Raw genomic sequence first — 20,773 nt, 5'->3', positions numbered from 1 at the left:
CTTGACTTTTAAATGATGGCTCTCTTAGCTACGTAGAAAACTAACTTTATTGATAATATAAGATATAACTCAAATTGATAATACCTAACTAAATTAACTATAGGTTTTATCATTTTTAATTTTTAAAAAAAAAAAAACAGTCAATTTTATTTTTTTTTTCAAAATCTCTTCACCATCAAATAAAAAGCACCTAATGACAATACATACAAATCATAAGTATCATGATATCTTGAATAATAGATGAGACACATAACGAAAATTAATTTAAACTATAGCCGACAAATGAACTTTGAGGGTCTTATATAAGAAAAAAAGATGGACCAATATAATGAAAAAACTATACTATATTTTACTTCATGAAATTGAAAACATTAATTTTGTTATTTATTATTTTTTAAAGTTTTAAGTCATTGTACACTTCAGATGTTCTATATTAGTCATATTATCATGTGTTCCAAATCACATCTTAACTACAAGTATGCAAATTAGGAAACTTGGTGAACATGTTATTGAAACTAAAGTAATAACTGGAAGTCATAGTGGTGATACTGTCCACATTCCCAAAATGAAGTTGATACATTCATATCGTAAAATTATGTTTAGACTTTAAAAAAGACAATTTTTTTGTTGTTTGTTTTGCAATGACTATAAACAAGAGTTGACAGTCACTTTTTCAGGTAGGATTATTTTTAAAGAAATCAGTTTTTAGTAATGGACAACTATATGTTGTTGTTTCACGTTTGAAAAGTAAAAAATAATAATAATAAAAGATTGAAGGTTTTGGTTTGGGATGAAAACAACAAACCAACCAACATGACTAAAAATATTGTCTACATATAAGTCTTACAAAAGATTTATTTTTTCATTACAAACATTTCATTTTTATTACTTTTTGAAAACCATATAACATTAAAATTTGTAACACTTAATTGTTATTTCTTTGAACAATATGTATTGATTTGATTGTTGGTCATTTTTGCTTGAATGTTAACCCACCAACATGTTAATCATGAGGATCAACTAATCTATTGCCAACAATCTCAAATGATAAAACATTTACTTTGCATGTTGAGGTCATTGTACACTCTTTTAAATTAAAACCTTTTAACCCTATATGTTAATACAAGTCATAATCTAGTTTATCTAGTAATAAATCTATAAAAAGGGAAGAAAAGTTCAGTCTAGTCTCTTTTCTCTCCCTTTAATAAAGCAATGTTCCCTATGCTTAAACTTTTTGAAAATTTTACACGTGGCAAGCAGCCACCTAAAAAAACTTATGTTAAAAATTAAAATATGTTCCCGTTTTTCTTTTTCTACATTCCCTGTTCTATTAATTTTCAATTTATCTTTCTCTGGCTAAATTCCTAACAATGGATCTCTGTTCTCCACATGCCAAGATTACTAAACCATTTGAGGTATCGACTTTTCTATTTCATATAAGTTTTTTCTTAGATTTTAAAATTTAGGGTACTTTGAACATCCCTTTTGACAATCTAGGTTTCATCGTTATGAACAAGTTTCCAGTTAATTTGCCAATATTTAATATTTTGTAAATTTCTGGATGCACATCAAGTGTTTGATAAAATGCATGACCGAACGAAAATGCTACACATGCTTTTGCATTAAAGTCAAGCCTATGATTCATAGTTCAAAACCCATTAATCTCACACAAATGAATATTTATTGTCAAAACTAGTGGGTCTATAAGCCCGTGTTGCGGACCGGCTTCATCGATCGTATTTACGTGCACAATTACGTTCAAATGTTTGCGATATACCATAAAAAAACCAAGGATGCATGTGAACAGACAACTAAAAATATATAAATGAACATAAATATATGTCTACGTTTGTTATATCAAACATAAATAAATATAATAAACCCGTTTAAAAGTTTGCATAAACACATATATTTTATTTAGTTAAAAAAAAGGGCAAAATTGACAAACAGTTGTGCAAGAAAAAATAAAAAGACTTTGCAACATGGTAAAATCCAAAAGGTAATACAAGGTGAGACGTAAAAAATGAAATGTAAAAAAAAAAAAAAACATAAAAGACACTAAAATAACTATGCATTAAATTTTGTCATATTAAATACATATATTTATTTTTTAAAAGAATCTAAAAGACAAAACAAATAAAACCATTATATTAATATGCATGAGCCAAATCAAAATAAAGATAGACAAAATTTAAAAAAACCTTTATAAAAACAATATGATAAACCTGCTAAGAAGTTTGACACATTAAATATATATGTTTTTTTAAAAAACGTAGATAAGCAAGCTAACAGATAGCTGCACAGCTACTTGCTAGCCTGGTTAAAAAAATAAATAAGAAAGCTAGCAGACAGCTGCGCAGCTACCTGCCAGCCTGCTCCACTATTCATAAGTTGGTTCCTCTCAATAAGGTATATAATGATACACATGCTTTATATGCTTTCTATCAAAATGATACACACGTTTTAAACCTTTTCTTACCATTATCTTTAATTTCAAGTTCGTTTAGGTTCTTGAATGCAAAATTGTTTTACTATATATGTTGCCTTATGTCACAACTTTTGCCTATTAAGCTCCTCATCAATGCTTAATATTGACAATGACGTTGTTCCTACAATGAAAGAATTCACGACTCAAGTCAGATGAACATTGACGAAGGTTATAGAAAGAAACTAATGGAATGGTGTAATCCTTTATAGATGTGTGTACTCTAACTCTATTGGGTTAGCAACCTAATGAATTTACTAAAGTAATATATAAGTGATAGCGTATAGGAAGGACTCAAGGATCTCTATAAACTTCGACTAGTTACTATATAGTGTTATGTACATGTTTAATTGTTATACGAGTATGATTTAGTTTCTATATCGCTCTAATAGACGCTCACTGAATTTATTTTAAGTATAACCTTTAAAGAATCCCATACAAACATTTCAATGTAAATATAGAATTTGGTCACTACGATTTCTTCCCATCGTTTACTATATCACTTGACCACTTTCGTGTTGGTTTACAATAAAAATGGGATAAAAATATAATAAATTAATATAAATGTCGGTAAATAGAACACAAGCTTCACAGATAAAACACAAAGACAATGTTTAATCTCTTACAAGAAAAGTATATTGACCTTTTGAACTAATGTACACAAATTAGAATAGGTTGCATGTTCAAACCAGCACTTCGCAACCCCATAATGCAGTTGACATATGAATATAAAATTATTGTAAAATTCATTAAGACTTTTGGATGTTCTTATTGACCTATACATGGTTTTAAACACATGGCTTTAAACACAGGCTGTTGTTAAAACAAACAATATTCTATTCATTTTAAATGAGTTACTGTTGTAGTTTGTCATTCTTTAAGAAAAGAAAAACATCTTGAATATGCAATGCATCTTTATACATGTTTTTTGGGAGACAACAAGTTTTTTTATGGTCAACCTGCCCCAATCTATGTCAACATGTAACTCAATCCACCCAAGGTTTTAATCCGTACTTAACAATTCTCTTCTTTCAACATGGATATGTTTTTACCGGTTATCCAAGGTCCTAACCTACCTATATCTACCTCTAATGCTAGCATCTTATTTTCTTTTATATATGCAACAGAATATGCGAGATACACAAATGATTTTACCATCTCAAATTTATCATTACTCTGAAAAAGTCCAAAATTAGAAGGGAGATGGACAACGAATTTTTTCATGTGCCAATTGAAGAAATTTAAAGTGTTGTGCCTGATGATTCTAATATATTTTTGTCCCTTTTTTCTATTTAGGTGACTAGCATTTGGGGTGGCAAGATTAGGAAAAGATAGTTTCATATCTTAATATAGTAAAGAATATATTGTTGTCATTCTTTGTAAGTCATGTATCGAGATAATTGTTGTATGTATATGCATTTATCAATGCAAGATCAGGTATGCTAGAAAATTTAACACTATGAAATGCTTTCTTATTTAATGTTAATGCAATAGTTATTCTTAGTTTTACTAATCATTGCATATAGTTAATTCACCATCTCCATATCAAGTTACTAGCGTTGTACCCGCGTGATGCAGCGGGGAATAAGAAAAAAATGCCGGTGGTTTGTGGGGTGGCGGCGATGAAAAAGAAAAAAAAAAAAAAGCCGGCGGCGGTGGATGGTGGTTTGATGGTGGTTTTTGGGGCGGTGGTGGATGGTGTTTATGGGGGGATAACGTACATAGAAGGTGGATTGCGGCGGTGGATGGTGGTATTTGGGGCGGTGGTGGATGGTGGTTATGGGGGGAGAAAATCAGAGAAAGAGGGAAGGAGAGAAAATCGGAAATCGGATGAACGTATGTGTGTGTAATGAGCGTGATGGAGAAAAAATAGGGTAATGTAAATTAGGAGGGCATAAAAGACATTTTAAAGGTAGAGGTGTTAAAAGGGGTGGGGTAGTTTGCTTATTAAGGGAGTATAAATTTAACACAAATTATATATATTTTTATATATTTTTTGGTTTTAAAATTTTAATTTGAAAAATTTAAAGACAAGGTTAAAAATAATTTAATCAAACGCGTATGCTTTATTTTTGCCTTTCAGAAAAAATAAAAAATAAAAATATAAACTCGTCTGCTTATTTCGAACGCAGTATCCCTAAACCGCCATAACATTCCCGCGTACTTCAAACGATCATTAAATCACACATCCACCAGATCCACATATTTCATTCTCAATCTCAACTTTTTAGCCCCAAACCCTAATTACATCGGCGACTTATTATTTCGTCGATTCTTGTTTCCTTTCTTGTTATACACACACACATATATTATTATTCTATTCTATAATAGTATAATACATCTTAAGTTCAAGAATCAATCATGATACAGTCGACAATCATCAGGTCCGCTCGCTATCTCTATTAATTTGTTATTTTACAACATCTGTATGATTATTTCTTTATTTAACTCCACTTTTTAAGATATTATTAGTTTTTGTAAAGAATTTTTGAAATATTGTTGATCATTCCAATTAGGTTTAACATGATAGTAATCTTGGTATAATCATCTATTTCGATATTTCTTCGGTAGGAATTGTTACTTTCTTATGCTCCGTATTTAGCAAGTATTACTATATACATAATAATATATTTAATATATTATTATATAAAAGTTGTTTTTAATAATATATTAATAAAGTGCCTGTCTTGCTATATTAATAAATGTTTTTAAAAGTTATACTAGAATTGGACTTTGATATTATGTAACACACCTAAGGATTTTTCATTTGTCTAGTTAGTAACTGGTTACTGATTTTTCTTAATGCGAGGTCTCTATAAGAGTGCAGCAGTCTCTTCGTAATGATGGTCCAGAAAATACAGGACGGGAAACATGGTGTTGCCTGAAAAATGTGTTCCACGCATACAAATTGGGAGTCTGCTGATTGCTTTTTTACATCTATTAGTTTTTTTCATCTTTCTGCTTCTTCCATCATTGTATTGATCTTTATAGCAATTGTACAGGCCTTGTGGACTCATTGAAGCTATACGAAGAATTGGTGACGTGATGTTCGTGACATCATCAGTCGTCACACAGTGTAAGGCATTTATAGTGATTCTCTTTCAGCTAAACATGTCAAATGTCAGCTGCATGTCATTTATACTACGAAGAGCTGTAATGTTGTAAGTAACTATTCCAATTATTGGCAGTTGAATTCACCACTAATGTTTCTTAGCCTCCATTCATATAACAAGATGTCAAACAAAAGGTATTCTCTATTAGATGAACACTTAGAAGCAGAAGTTGTAGATTTTGGCCTACTTAAATAAGCGGATGATATTATCACGATATTGGCAGTTGAATTCACCACTAATGTTTCTTAGCCTCTAGTCACATAACTAGATGTCAAACAAAAAGTATTCTCTATTAGATGAACACCTAGAAGCATTCTATCTTTTACTTTTTTTATACCTTCAGACATGGCAAAGTTGGTGGGTTGGAGAGATTGGGTAATTGGTTATGACTGAAAAGTGACCTTGTTCTTTGCATGTAATAGTTCTGCATGGTTGGGTTTGAACTTTTATTATTTAAATCCAACCCTGCTGGTCTTTAGGTTGATGATTATGTTGCTTGTCTTGAGCTGAGATCTGAAGGATTTCAAGTTATAGATAACAGCTCTGATGATCCGGGTGTGCTTATAATGCAAGTTAGTATTTTGTCCTTGCCTTGTTTCTTTTTATTCCCGATTAGATGGAAATATAATATAAACTAAATTCCTTTTTTCCACTTTGCAGCTTCTCATTGATAACATTAGTCCCCCAGCCCCTAACATAACACATTTCCTGCTGAGATTTGATCTTGATTCTCCTCTAGAAAGAACGGTGTTACAGCCAAAAATCTAATTACTCACATTTTTCTAATAAAAGCGTTGGATTAATTTTCAACTTCATTGTGTCTTATATATTTTATGTTATTTTAATTATATCTGTGGTATCAGCTGTTTGAAGGTTATCCTTATTACTCTGGAAATGCTACCGAAGCTTACTATTAATTCAATGCTTCATGAGTTTGGATTTCAGGTTGTTATTTCAGCTATATATAGATATATCTTGGTTTTTAACACTCTACGTCTTTTGTTACTTATAAAGACAAGTTGTGTTCTCCTGCAGCTGCTTTATGAATTATGTTTAGATCCACTCACAAGTGGCCCTACCATTGATCTACTTAAGGTACAAAAAATATCAATTTTTTCTAAAGGTACGAGCTATCCTCCAGTATCCTATATTTGATGGATATTTATCTCCACGATTGTACAACTGACTCGTTTAGCATTGACATTGCAACAGCATTTGGATAACATTGGTGCTGCACCACCAAAAAGAAATAACACTCAGCCACTTTATATAGCTATCTGCATCAGGTTTGAATTTGAATACCTCTGTGTGCTAGTTGCTGCTAAATTATGAAGTTCACTCTTAAATTTCACTGCTTTAGATAATAATTAAATGTATGCAGAAATCTGAATTGTTAGTAGAACACTAGAACGTCGTCCCTCTATCTCTGACCAATATTGACTTAAGTCTTTGGATCTATCTTTGTATTGTTTCATTGTTCATATGTGATGTTTGCTGGAGAAAGCAACTATGCATGTCAGATGGTCTCTACAAAGATTCATTTTACACACTTTTTTATTCAAAAGGAAAGTGTTATCTTCTAAAAATCATGGAGTTTATGATTAGTTAAGAATTTAAGATTAATCTATGCCGTCAGTAATAGTAATATCCATGTGGAGGTGTATCTGTGGGCTGATGCACTTCATGATGCAGATTTATTGTTGCTATCATGGTTTTATGGTGGCAAATCAAAATACTTAGCATTTAGCAATCATCCCTCCCCCCACCCACCCCAAAAAAGAGAAAATAAAGAAATTTCTTGTTTCTTTCTATTTTTGTTTAATACTTAGATCAAAGTAAGCTTTTTCCTTGTCACTTAGAGGGATTGGTTGTTGAAGCTTTTTGCTCTTAAATGTGACATCATCCAGCCATTGAGATGTGTGTCACAACATTATAGCTCATCTGTTTGGTCAAGTTACTGCTGATATGTGTTAGCTTTATCTATTAGTGATATTTTTTAGTTTAATATAATCCATTGGGTTTTGAGGGCAGGTGTTAGACTTGCTTTAAATAGTTCAGTTTAGATCTCCAGATGCAACAATGAAGTATTCAGAGGTTCTTTCTCACACAAAGTTGGACCAGTGGTAAGCAACTAAGCACTGAGTTATTATTCTAATTTTTATCTAAAATCTTGTGTCTTTTACTCTTTTAACTGTCATTGTATGTTTAAATCCTTTTGATAGACTGCTGATATACTTGGGAACTCATCAACTCAAGAAAAAGGAGGTGGTCAATTACTTCATAGAAGGTGGTGATTGGTTGATTTACCTAAATGCATACCAAGACACACTTAGGCAGGTAACTTATTTGGTTTTAATGTTTTATATATGTTGACTTTGACTTGTGTCCCCTTTTATTATCCGAGTATCCCCTGCTTTTGTGTTTTTTCAGAAGTGCAATTTTGACAATCCACGGCTGAATTTGGCAGTGAAGCTGAACTCATTGAAGTAGGAAGTACCATTCAGCAGTTACTTCGATGGGCATATAAAACAACAAGGACCTTAAGAGCAGGCTGAACAACTCTGTATGTTAACAATATTCATTTGATATAATTTATTTGGCTGACACTGTTGTCTGAATTAACAACTAATTGATATGATCTGTTGATCAGATTTCAGCTTCGAGAAGGCTATTCCTGATGCCGTCATCCTTCTCTCTCTCTGGATTGATGCTATACATCGTATCTCGTCATTTTATTCGCTTAAGATGATGCTGCTCAGGTATTTTAATTTTTCTACATACTGTAAATAGCATAATATTCATGTGATTTTCCTGTTTATATCTCAAGGTGCTGCTTATGATATATATATATATTTAAATCTTAAGGTTCTATCACAAACATGACTAAAGTACATGATGAGAGGTTTGTTGGCCCGAGTGGGTTGAAATCTGTCACTGTTATGTCTTGATGTTATAATGACAAAGCAACTGTCAATTGGTAAATGCCATTCTATCTTGTATATGACTATGATGGTAATCCTGAGACATGAAACATCAAAAGCATTGAGAGGACAGTATAATTAGTATTGAAATTCTTCTTCCTTTCTGCTTACGATATTTTGTATTAAGGCCGAGTTTTGTAATCTATTCAAATTGTAGACAATACACATTATTTCTAAGCTACTTCCAGTCTTCCAGACGACCCTACTACTGTTCGGAAATCATTGTTGATGGATGAGCAAGAGAGTGGAGATTTGGATCTGTAGAAGGTATGGAGATAATGAATTGTGTGTTATTCTCAACTCCTACATGATCGTTACTAGTATATTTGTATGCCAATTGGATATTAAGTAATTTTGAAATCTTGCTGGTTATTCCAAATAGGTTTAACATGATAATAATCTTGGTAATCATCTACTTAACATGACTGATCCCCACTTAAATGTTTGTTTGGATATTTTTTTGTACGAATTGTTACCGTCTTATGCTCCATATTTACTAAGTTTTACTATGTATCTAATAGATAAGAATAAACGTTATTTTGGCAAGTCTTATTTTATTTCTTAAGGGGTCTTCCTGTAAACGTTTTTGTTGGTTTTACTTGCTAGTGACTTGCCATATCTTCGTCTGTTATGACATTTGGGGTTGCATTTTTGTTTTAAAGTTTTCAATCGCTTTTGCAATTCTCAACTACTTAAACACTTGTTTCTACTTCTCTTGTACTTTGAGGTTCGTGCTCGAAAGTTCATCGTGTGTATCTAGGTTGTTTTTGTAGTGGGTATTGCTTTAGCTTTCGAGTCTCCCCACTTTTAGTAATTTGATATCTTAAAAAATAAGATATATTTTTGAAAAGTTCCTATCACTTTTGTCGTTTTTTAACTAGAAAACAATTAAACACTCGTTTTGATTTCTCTTATACTTTGAGGCTTGTTCTTGAGGGTCGATCGTGTGTATCTAGATTGTTGTTGTAGTGGGTTTTGCTCCTGATTATAAGTTCCGCTAACTATATGTGGTTTTGATATTTTGCTAGTGGGAATTGGGTTTACATATGTACATAATGTTTTCAGTTGCTTTTGTATTTTCCATCCACTACTTGATACCCTAACACTTGTTTCAACTTCTCTTGTATTTTGAGGCTTGTACTTGACCGTTGATCGTGTGTTTGGGGTTTTTGTAATGGAGATTGCTTTAGCTTTTGACTTCCCCTATTTAATGTGGTTTTTTATGTTTTTTTTAATAACGGCGTTGCATAGGTTTTTGAGTTGTTCAATTGCTTTTGTATTCGGCACTATTAGAACACCCGGATAGTTGTTTCAGCTTCTCTTGTACTTTGAGGCTTGTACTTGACCGTTGATCGTGTGTTTGTAGGTTCTTTTAGTGGAGGCTGCTTTAGCTATTGACTTCTCCTACTTTACGTGGTTTTGGCATTTTTATTAATGGGGTTACGTATGTTTTTGAGGTGTTCAATTGCTTTTGTATTCCCATACTAGAGCACCTAAACATCTACATCAACTTTTCTTGTACTTTGAGGCTTGTACTCGAGGGTTGATTGTGTATATGTAAGTTGTTCTTGTGGCAGGGATTGCATTTGCATTTGCATTTGCTTTTGTTTACCTTGTGTGATTTTGACATTTTTATAATTGGGGTAGCATATGTTACTAAAGTCTTCAATGACTACCTTGTGTGATTTCGAAATGGGCTGTTTGATATCATATAAAATTAGCTAAAAAGCTAGACTGTATCAAAATCATAATAAATTTTCCACGCATACAATCATGGAATCTGCTTATTGCTTTTTTACATCTTTTGTTCTTTTTATGTTTCTGTTTCTTCCATCATTATATTGGCCTTTATAGCAAATGTACAGGCCTTTTGAACTCATTGAAGCTGTATGAAGAATTGGTGACACGATGCTCGTGACCTCATCAATCATGACAGTATGACACAGTTTAAGGCATTTCTAGCAATGCTCTTTCAGCAAAGATGGTAATAAACTTTCTAAGGTGTGGCCATTTGTTTATTTGGCTAATGTAGATTGCATATTCTCTTATGCTACCAATTAATTGCACTTGAATTTACCACTAATGTTTCTTATCCTTTAGTCATATAGAAAGATGTCAAACCAAAGGCATACTCTATTAGATGAATACTTAGCAGTAGAAGTGGTAAATTTTAGCCTATCTAAATTACTGGATGATACTATTATGATGCACGTTTTACAGCTCAAGTCATAGCATTAATATAGCATTATAGGGAGAATGGTTTGCTATTTAAATCGATCTGAAAAATTGTTCTAGTGCATCATTCTTCTCTTTCTCTCTGGATTGATGCTCTACATTGTAGAAGGTATGGAGATAATGAATTGTGTGTTATTATAAAGTCCTACATGATTATTACTATTACACTTAAACGCCAATTGGCATTTGAGATAGAAACATTGGAGGGTACTTTAAACTCTTGGAACACTTTTCACATTTTTGAATGACTGGAATTTTTTTTACGAATAACGAAGGCTGCATTTTTTCCAGTTCTTCAGATTGACCAGGATCAGGCTGAGTTGGCACTTGCAAACTTATCTATTATAAGAAAAGCTTTATCAATATTAGATTTTGGTAATCCCCTACTATTTGTGTTTACGTTCTAGGATGTTGTATATTGCTGTGGTAAAAACCAGTTTTTGTAGATTAATCGTGTTTCACATTTATGTATACTCTTGCATAGATATAGATACACCGTCTTTATTAGATATAATAGTTTTTATGTTTCGGATTTATGTCATCACGTAATAGCATCTAAGCTCATTGTTCTATAATTTCACTGGTGTAGGCCCATTATAGATGCAACTCAAGGTAGTAAATCTGGTAAAGGTAACGGCCCTGTTTGTTCTGGATGCATTGATTTGTATTGATCACGAGAAGTTTTCTTAACCCAACTCCAAAGTAGTGCTTTTCTTTGGTCCTGTCTCACAAGTCTCAGCCACATTTCATATCAGGTCTGTGCTCACCATCTATTTTCCCTTCAATTTGTTTTTTTCTCAAGTCTATTGTATTTATGGGTATGAATGTCTTGATAGGTCTTCCACTCTTCCGGCTGTCCCGATGCTTAAAAATTTGTAGTATGTATGATATTTTTTGCAATTAATTTATAATTGTCAAATAGCAGATAAATAGATAGATGCAACATTAATTAGGATATAGCTCTCCACTCCACAAAGTGGGCTCATTAACTGCAATGGCCTACTGATCTATAAGCCAACCCATCTAATCTGTGACCAAGATTCCTTGTTGGATCCTTGAAGGAAACCTGAACCCTGTGGAACATCATTGATATGTAAGAAGAAAATCATCAGTTTAAAGATTTGCTTTTATGGTCGAGGGAATGATTTTCACTCCACTTGTGATCTATTTTCACTCGACTTGTGACCCTATCTAGTTGACTGAATTAGGGTCTCATGTCGGATAGTTTCTTTTTTCTTTACACGCAGATGTATGCTTTCTACACTAAGTATCACGTGTGGGTGACTACATATAACAGCCTAAAAGCTTGGCTGCCGGGTCATGGTGAAAGGAGCACAATAAAGATGGGTTGGCTTGTCCATTTGGAGCAAAAGGTTGATATCATGATCTGTTAACTTTTATTTTGAAAGAAACCCAATGTGCAGGACATGAATAAGCCAGACAATGCTGTATAGTATGTGTTAGTGTGTTACAAGAGAGCTGTCCGTGTTAACCCAGAAGTTACCGATGCCTTATCTTCCAGGAGGAATAAACTAGGTAATATCACAAAAGTTGTTTCATTTTTATTTGATGCTTGTGATTTTTAGTGCGGTCCTGAATTACAGTCTCTAACAATTATTTCTTTACGTGCACTTAGTCATGAAATCACCTATTCTGGATATCATGTATCATGCGCTATTGCATTGAAAACACTCAAACTTACCAACTTGAACTTTCTATGATTTATAGTGTATGTGACAGGCTTAAAAGTTAAGCCATTATGTGTTTTTTTCAGACAGAAAAACATTGTTAATCCTCTAAAAAGAGTAGCAACTTGAAATGCCAGCGTTGAAATCTCAGCTTGAACTTTTCATCAAGTCATGTAAGACATTAAAATCTCAGCATTAAGCAATACTTTGCATTGCTCAAAGGTATGTGGTGAAACCTCTTATGTTAATTGTATAATTGTAAAGTTTTTGTAAATATGTGATAGAAATAAATCCTGAATAGTTCAGGTGAGTCAAATGAGTTAAGTAACAGTCAAAATTAGAAATTTAGTTGTAAAATGGTTAGGTTGACATGTGAACAATTTTCCTCTATGTATCTTAGTTTTATAATTGAATTATCTTATTTTATATGTGCATGATTCCAAAAAAGTAATTAAAATATTACTTGCGTTTGTGAACACAAAATTTCAAAGAGGGTGCACTGCATATTTGGGTTGTTATAAAGCTTCAACTTGGTTGGGTTTTGGTTGGCCTGGTGATTCGATACCAGAATTTTGTATTGGTTATTAGTAGTTTTGTTTTTGTGCTGAAGATTGCAATTTTGCCTGAGTTTTCATTTTTTGATACAAAAATTGTGTATGCTTTGAATGTTACAACTGCAAAAGTCTGGAAGTTAGAGATTATAGTACATAGCTTATTTATCAACTCATATATTGCTACTGGTAACGACATTTTTGAAGTTTACATATACGTCCTGTATAGTAGTTAATGACAAGGTGTTATTTTATTCTCAGACTTTTGGGAGTACACCTTTTGTATGGAGACCGATAAAGGAATGTTACAACGCTCAAATAAAGGTACTTGGATCACGACTGTGCCCTAACATTCAATTATGGAATGTGTGAGCGTGAAGATCAGGTAAAGGTTCTGATATTTACTTTATTCTCGTGTGAGGAAGGCGCTCCTATAAAGTTATATGAATGTATTAATTTTATACTAGCCCACTTGAAGAGCCCAAAAGCTTAAGCTTATAGGAGCTGATGGCAGACACTCATATATGACTAATTGACTAGAGATGTGGCTTAGTCTTAATATAGCCAATATGAGGGTTTGTCTAGGTAATTCATGGAGTTTGGGTTTAACCAAAGGTGGTTTGCTCAAGCTCGACGTGTTTTCAGCCCCAGTTTTTGTTCCAAAGATGCTGTTTATGTGACTTTCAACTTATTTGGCACATTTGGTTCTTAGCTATTTTTAATCTTAGTCTTGTTAGAAACAAAGCACAAGTGGAGTCCATTGGTAAGCGCAGAGGTTATAATTCATGTCAAACAATCCAACGTGCTGGTTCTTTCACATTTACAGCTCAAATATATATGAAGCCCAGGGTGTGAGATCCATTTGTTCTTCATGTACCCTTCTGTCTTCCTCTCTGTCCCCTATATGCTGTTCTGTGTTGAGTTCTATATGGGGTATCTTACAACATATCGATGAGCTTTTTCTTAGTTTGCATGTTAGTTATGTTGTAACGTACATTTATCAGTTTCTTTGAATTTGGGGTATTTGATCAAAAAAAAGTTTCCCTACACCTTTTAGGCAAGGAAAAAGCTTCGATATCACAGTGCTACAGTGCAAGCGCGAATTAGGTTGGAAGAAGACTTTCAGGGTTTTGTGGATCTTGTGCAACTAAAAACATATTATCTTCGTGGTTCTAGTGGTTGTCTTTGAGTTTATCAATCTAGAGCGAAATTAATGTTAATGCATTACATGACTAGAAGTATAAAACTATAGATGGCAGTTACAATACTTTAATAACTTAAAGATAAAAAGCTCGAAGCTCTCAGATGAAAGGCAAAAGTCGAGGTATAAGTTGACCCAGATAGGTGACGAAAACACTCATCCTTGGTGGGCTTCAATTTTACAACTTGGAGGTCTGCTAATTGAGAATATATGGTGTAGAGATTTCACGCATATTAAATCTGAGGTTAAAGATGAGATGTTTCGGCATCAAAACTCTCCAACTATCCTGCTGCATTTTCTCTACAAGAGGTTAAAGATGCCATTGTATACACGACAAATCCGTCCAGCTGTGAGTCATGTTTTGTGATCTCCGACCCGAAAAATGCAAAACCATCCACCACCCTAGATGACGTTCGACCCATTTTTCTCATTGGGTGCATCCGAAAAGTTATTTCTGAAGTCCTCGCATGCTGTCTCAGTTAAGGGTCACTCATCTTGGAATAATAATGGCATTTCTTATAGATGCGTCTTTGGATTCGAGGTATTCTTTATTCTTTAATGCACTCGCACATCAGTCCTTGTTGGCGGTTCATCGACAAATGAATTTGTTCGAGAGGCATAAGACAAAGAGGCCCATTGTCACCATATTCTGATTCATTCTTGTCATGGAATCAGTTTCATCAATGATTAATATTTTAATAGAGAAGTTTGCCGGCCTAGAGTTACCCTCAAATGGGTCAAACCTTTCTCACCTTCTCTTTGCTGACGATGTGCTACTTGTGGGAAGATGGTAGGAAACAGGAATCACTAATATCCACAGACCCGCAACATCTTTTTTCTTTGCATTTGGACATTTGGTCTTAAGATGAATTTAAATAAATCAAGCGTAAATGTTGTCGGGGTTCATCAATCATGTATTCAAGCTGTACCTCAAGCCTCAGACTTTAAACAGGTACACTGTTTCATCTACTTAGGCTTAATTGTGGGGGTGACATGAACATTTATCATGCTGGAAGGCATGTAAACTCTCTTTTGGGGGCACAATCATCATTTTGAAATATGTATTGGATAGCTTACCTGTTTACTTCTCTCTTTTCAAAGCTCCGACAAAGGTACTTCACACTCTTGAAGCCATCAGGAGGAACTTCTTTTGGTATGGTAACTCTGAACACCATTATAGTAACCCGTTATTTTATAGAATCTAATATAGTGTTAGTATTTATAAAATAACTGATGTAAAAAAATAAACATAGCCAGTAATTAAAAAGGGGGTCTGACTTAGAGGGTGTTTGGGGTTGCTTTTTCTAGGTGATAATCTGTTTTGAGTGTTTGGCTAAACATCAATAAAAATCAATAATTTGCGTGTATTTGATCTCAAAATGCCATTATGGAAAAGCAGCTCACACCTTACTGCAGCAAAACGCGAAAACTGAATTACAATTTTCCTTTTCTCACTTTACAAAATTACCCTTAAAAAAAGCCATACAGGTATAAATACACCGTCCTTTCATGATTTTTCAGTGTGCATCAATTTGCTTAACATTCTCTCTCCTATAGTTTGCATAGTAGTATCAGTATGCATATGCGGTGGATCTATATTATGATTGACATTTTTCTATAAAAACAATGTGGCATAAGTGATATAACAATTATAAAATCACAGCTCTCAATTGGTGGAAACAGAGAGGAAGGGGTGATCAGTAGTAAGAAACGTGGTGTTTAGCAGGAGCTTTGATTTAAAATCTTCTTACGTGTGAGGAAATAGAATCATAATTGTACACTAATACCTGCTGAATATATACCTGGTGACTTTCATTCGGTTATTTACCATTCCACTCTAAATCAAGGTCAGAGGAGAAGGCATAGAAAACAGCAGGAGTCATAGGCGAGAAGTGGGTTTAATCATCGGATTTAAGAGTTAACAAGGAGGGTGTCATCTTGCTAGGATTGATATCACCATTGGAGGTATAACTAAACTCGTTCTTGTATATTAATCACGTGTTCTTACTAGTCTCAGTATTACTTTGTTTAATCACATGTCAGATTTTCGTAGCATAGAATAGCACGGGACATTACCGTTAATGGTTACAAAATCATAGTTTCGGGTTTAGAATAAGCCACAGATCAGTTCCTTGTTATTACATTAGTTGAGGAAGCAGAGTTTAACGAGTTCTGTGATAACTAGTTAGCTAGTATTAAGGGAGGTTAAACTGATAGTAATATGTATAATAATTTTAGGCTTACTATATCATGATATTGTTAATGCCAGTTGAGCCTGAGTCGAGGATTGTCAAGTATGGGTCAAAATAATAGCTAACGGGTACAATGTGGATAAAGAAGGCGAGCGCATGAAACTTTTTATCAGCGTCTGAAACGCCTACAATTATATGGTACATGAAATTTGAAACTATGAATTTCTAAATAATATTTAACTTGTGATTTCTAATCTCTTAGCTACGTATGGAGCACCATCAGGTATAGTAGTCACTGACTAAATATCGATTTGAACAACACTTAGGTGTATATCTTGAGTCATACTACAAGTTGAATTTATTATAAACAATGCTGGCATATGTTCTTGACAAACTTATTTAGCTGCTGATATGTATATAATAATCTAAGAAATGCCGTGTTTTTAGCTCTTATAGTACTTCATGAGCAAAAACAGCCCATGGTTTCAATAAAAGATGGAATTTTTTTGTACTGGTCTTCTTTCAGTTAGTCTAAATTTCTATATACCACTCACGCTTTTATAGAGTCTTGTTAAAATAAACCATTTTTTATATAAAAACTTGGATCATTATCATTTTTACCTATTTTATAAAGTTTTGGATATGTCGTGTATACTAATATATATGAGACTGGCTGTGAAATTTACCTCCTAACTAGCTTAAATGCCGCTGTACCCATATGTATCTAACAACTTACTGAATTTGTATACATTTCGATACAAGTATAAATAGTTATTATAACTATAACAATGACAGGTCCTAGATTTGGCTCACTGGCTAAAATGAAACTAGTGAATACAAGATTCATTTTTAAGCTATATTAGAGAATGGAATTTGGGGCATTAGGAAATAATTAGGATAGTTATAGTAAATTCTAAATTTGATTAAGTTGTTGATGTAGATTGCGCTGAGAATTGTGATGGATCTTTTGAACCTCACTACCTTAGATATTAGTCCAGGTCCGGATGTCCGTACTTCTCCTTTGAACTTTACTATGATATGATTCATTTAATATATCTTTCCTCTTACTGAAATACATGTGCCTCCATTATTTAATACTCTTTGCATGAGCAAAAATGTTATATTGTGAATTTGTTGAATTACGGAACATTGATTTTAGAAAATTCTTCTTGAAATATACTTTGAGAAACTTCGATAGCTTATCTGTGTCTTTGACATTTGGTTTATCTGATCTTAGGATCCATGTGCATTGTTTTTTGAACGGCAATGGTGATTAGACTCAGCGGCATGCCTCTTCATCGTCCGGTAGAGATTGACCATGTCACCAGCATAGTCAATCCAAGGGCATGACTGGCGGTGGAAGTCCCATTACCTGTTCTGGAGAAAACTAGCTAATGCTAGAGAAAACCCCCATGCTCCACCTCATTGGCAAAGACTTCCCAATATGCCTTTCAAAGGTTTTGAACCCGTGACCAACATTTGGCTGAAAGACATAAGAGGCATTAAATGTCCAGTTGGGCTAAATCCCAAGGACAGGATCCATGTGCATTTAAAAATACTTGTGGTATAAAGTTGGATTTTTGGGAACTTGTACAATTGTAAACCATATAGTTGTAGACCCAGTATAGGTATACCGAGTCAACTACCCTCCACATGCATGTCATTGTGGCGACCATTGACATGACACTACCCGTGGCGGTGTGATCAGTCCACAACGTCTTTATCTTTGTTATGTGATATTTGATTATGCTCGTAGGAGAGCCTTTATGAATATATGGGGAGGCGTATGGATGCATCCTAAGTTATGATATGATTATTTTGTGAGCATGTGATATAGTGCCATACACACCTTCCGGGTTGGGCTTATGGTTGCATTAGCTTTTGAAGTGGAAGAATGCTAATTTCGTCGGCTAACGTATGTAAGCTACTCTTTTATTTCATGCTCTCTTTTGAAATGACCAATATCTTATTGTTTCAACGAAGAATATATGAAGGCGTGCCCGAGAAAGGTGAATTTATAATGAACGTTAAAATGATGTAGGTTTATACATGGATAGCTTTACTTTATATGTTGGTAACATGTCAAATTGATAAATCTAAATAAATAATTAAAAATTTTAAGGTGGTGTTAAAAATATGTCTCACTTTGGCTTTGCCTCTGGGAGGTTCCTGTCTTTGTTTCTTGCAGGTTCAAACCTAGGCATGAGTGTCTAATCACTAAATTGTTGAGTTGGTTTAATGAAATTTGTCGTAAAAAAATAGGCATTATAATTATAAGATTTCTATACATTAGCACTAAATTCATCCAAGATTATAGATTTGCTCGCTCTGGCCTTCGGATGAAAATGTGAAATAGAATGGTAAATCGGTCTAAATGTTTTAATTTGATATCTTTAATAGGTTTTTACTTTAAATAGGATTATATATAATATTTTCTGTTTTAGTTTAATTTTAGGCAGTAAATATGATACTTGGGTGTTTTTTTATAATGATTAATTTATAATAGATTATCACTTTAAATAGGATTATATATGATATTTTCAATAGGATTATATATGATATTTTCAGTTTTAGTTTAATTTTAGGCAGTAAATATGATATTTTGATGTTTAAGTTGGGCACATATGAAATTAATCCATCCATTAACAAATGTGGTAAAGTTTATCATGTCCCTTTATTTACGAAGTATTGAAAGAAAGAAAAAGTCATCCACGTCCGTCTTTGACTCTCTGATAGCATAAGGATTAAGGAGGCTGGAGGCCTCTCCAATGTTAAAAGTTCCGGTCCAACAAATTTAGCCCAGTACATGGCAATCCTTTACATAATACAAACCTAGCCCATACAATACAGTCTTTGCAAATTGCAAGTATTCTTTACTCAAAATTTCTAAGTAATGTTATCCTCCTATTAAAATTTCTCAAAATTCTTCAAAATGGTTTCGTACGTACAACTCATTTGTTTTTCTGTAGACAGTAATTTTTCGTCTAAAGCTTCTGCCAATTGTTTCAAAAAGGACCTCCATAGGACATGTCAATGCTCTATCATTCTCAACTAAGTACTATTTTTATGAAAAATCATATTGATCGTCTTGTTCTGATTTGTACATACACATCTTTCTCTTGATCGCCCAAAAGTTTTCTTAATTTCTTTACATGAGGTTTGCCTAACGCATGTTCTAATGGCGAACGACACAATTTAGCCTCATTTGCCACAAAATGCTTTATATAATACGGAGTATATATCTAAGTTCAAAATCAAATGCATTAGTTTTTATTTAAATAACTTATTAAATGCATTGAAAGACATACTCAAAAGGATATAAAGTACACTGCGTACAATAAAGATAGATAACTTGCAAACTTAATACCATCACCAACTATATACATTGCAATACCTCATGATAAAGTTTCTACTTTTTAAAGTAGTCGACCCACTAACCATATTGACACCACATTAAGAGATTGCAAGAGAAAGAAAACGACTTAAAACATTACAAAAGGGATTCATTTATGTACGTACCATGAATACGGGCTAATTGGTTGAGCATGCGAAAAAGCTTTAGTTTATTTTTGCATGTACAATAAATTTGATTTAACAACTTTTATGATTTGTGGTTGCTAATGAAAAACTTCTTTTTGTACAGCAAAATAACAGATTACGTTCATCACCATCCGAGATGATCAGGGTAGTCGGTTGTCTTATTTGGGTCTCGCAACATCTAACGTTGAGTAGACATCCAAAGAAAAACGTTACAGTCTCTCTCTCTCTCCTCAAATGGGATTACCGAGGATCGAATCCTTGCTTTGTGGGTAAAAGCCGGATGTATCGTCAGTTGATCCCTATATGCTAATATAAAATATATATATATATATATATATAGCTAGTTTAACCATATTGTATCCATACTGGTATTAGTTGCATATAAAACTATAAGTAAACATTTGTCCATCAAAACCAAAAGTTACAGGAATTATAAAACAACATATTGGTATATTATATGAAGTATGAACCATTAAGAAGTAGATTAGTAAAATTGGTAAAACCCAAATTATTATTATAATAAATGATACTTCTTTTATAGCTTGTATCTTGAACCTTTTTTTGTCGATAGGCGTTTTAGGCAGCAGGACAAACATTGTTCTGTTAACTATATGCCAAATGAAATGTTACAACCATAACGAAACACAAAGAATATTGAACACCTCAAAGACATCAAACAGTGATTCTGAAATGTCAATATGTGCATATGTGGTGGGTAATCGTTTGGTTACCAAATTTACTGACTATGCGAAATAAATTGACTTCAAAGTTTCAAATATAAGTTAAA

At 33.2% G+C, this 20,773-nt stretch overlaps 1 long non-coding RNA gene across 1 annotated transcript; it reads left to right on the top strand.

The window, feature by feature from the left end:
• Positions 1–4,697: 4,697 nt before the first annotated feature.
• Positions 4,698–20,442, top strand: LOC122578867. Its single transcript, XR_006320557.1, has 23 exons — positions 4,698–4,869; positions 5,306–5,561; positions 5,674–5,732; positions 6,078–6,170; positions 6,259–6,543; positions 6,634–6,721; positions 6,811–6,884; positions 7,630–7,721; positions 7,821–7,935; positions 8,029–8,161; positions 8,249–8,357; positions 8,768–8,846; positions 10,445–10,563; positions 11,106–11,189; positions 11,404–11,569; positions 11,651–11,907; positions 12,062–12,350; positions 12,589–12,724; positions 13,315–13,377; positions 15,918–16,219; positions 16,524–16,644; positions 17,684–18,365; positions 20,090–20,442. It is a non-coding gene; the product is annotated as an uncharacterized LOC122578867 (long non-coding RNA).
• Positions 20,443–20,773: the final 331 nt, after the last annotated feature.

The sequence above is a fragment of the Erigeron canadensis genome, chromosome 8, assembly GCF_010389155.1.
Source record: "Erigeron canadensis isolate Cc75 chromosome 8, C_canadensis_v1, whole genome shotgun sequence".
NCBI lineage: Eukaryota > Viridiplantae > Streptophyta > Magnoliopsida > Asterales > Asteraceae > Erigeron > Erigeron canadensis.
The sequence above is the reverse complement of the archived record's forward strand: the minus strand, read 5'-3'. Positions and strand labels throughout refer to the sequence as shown.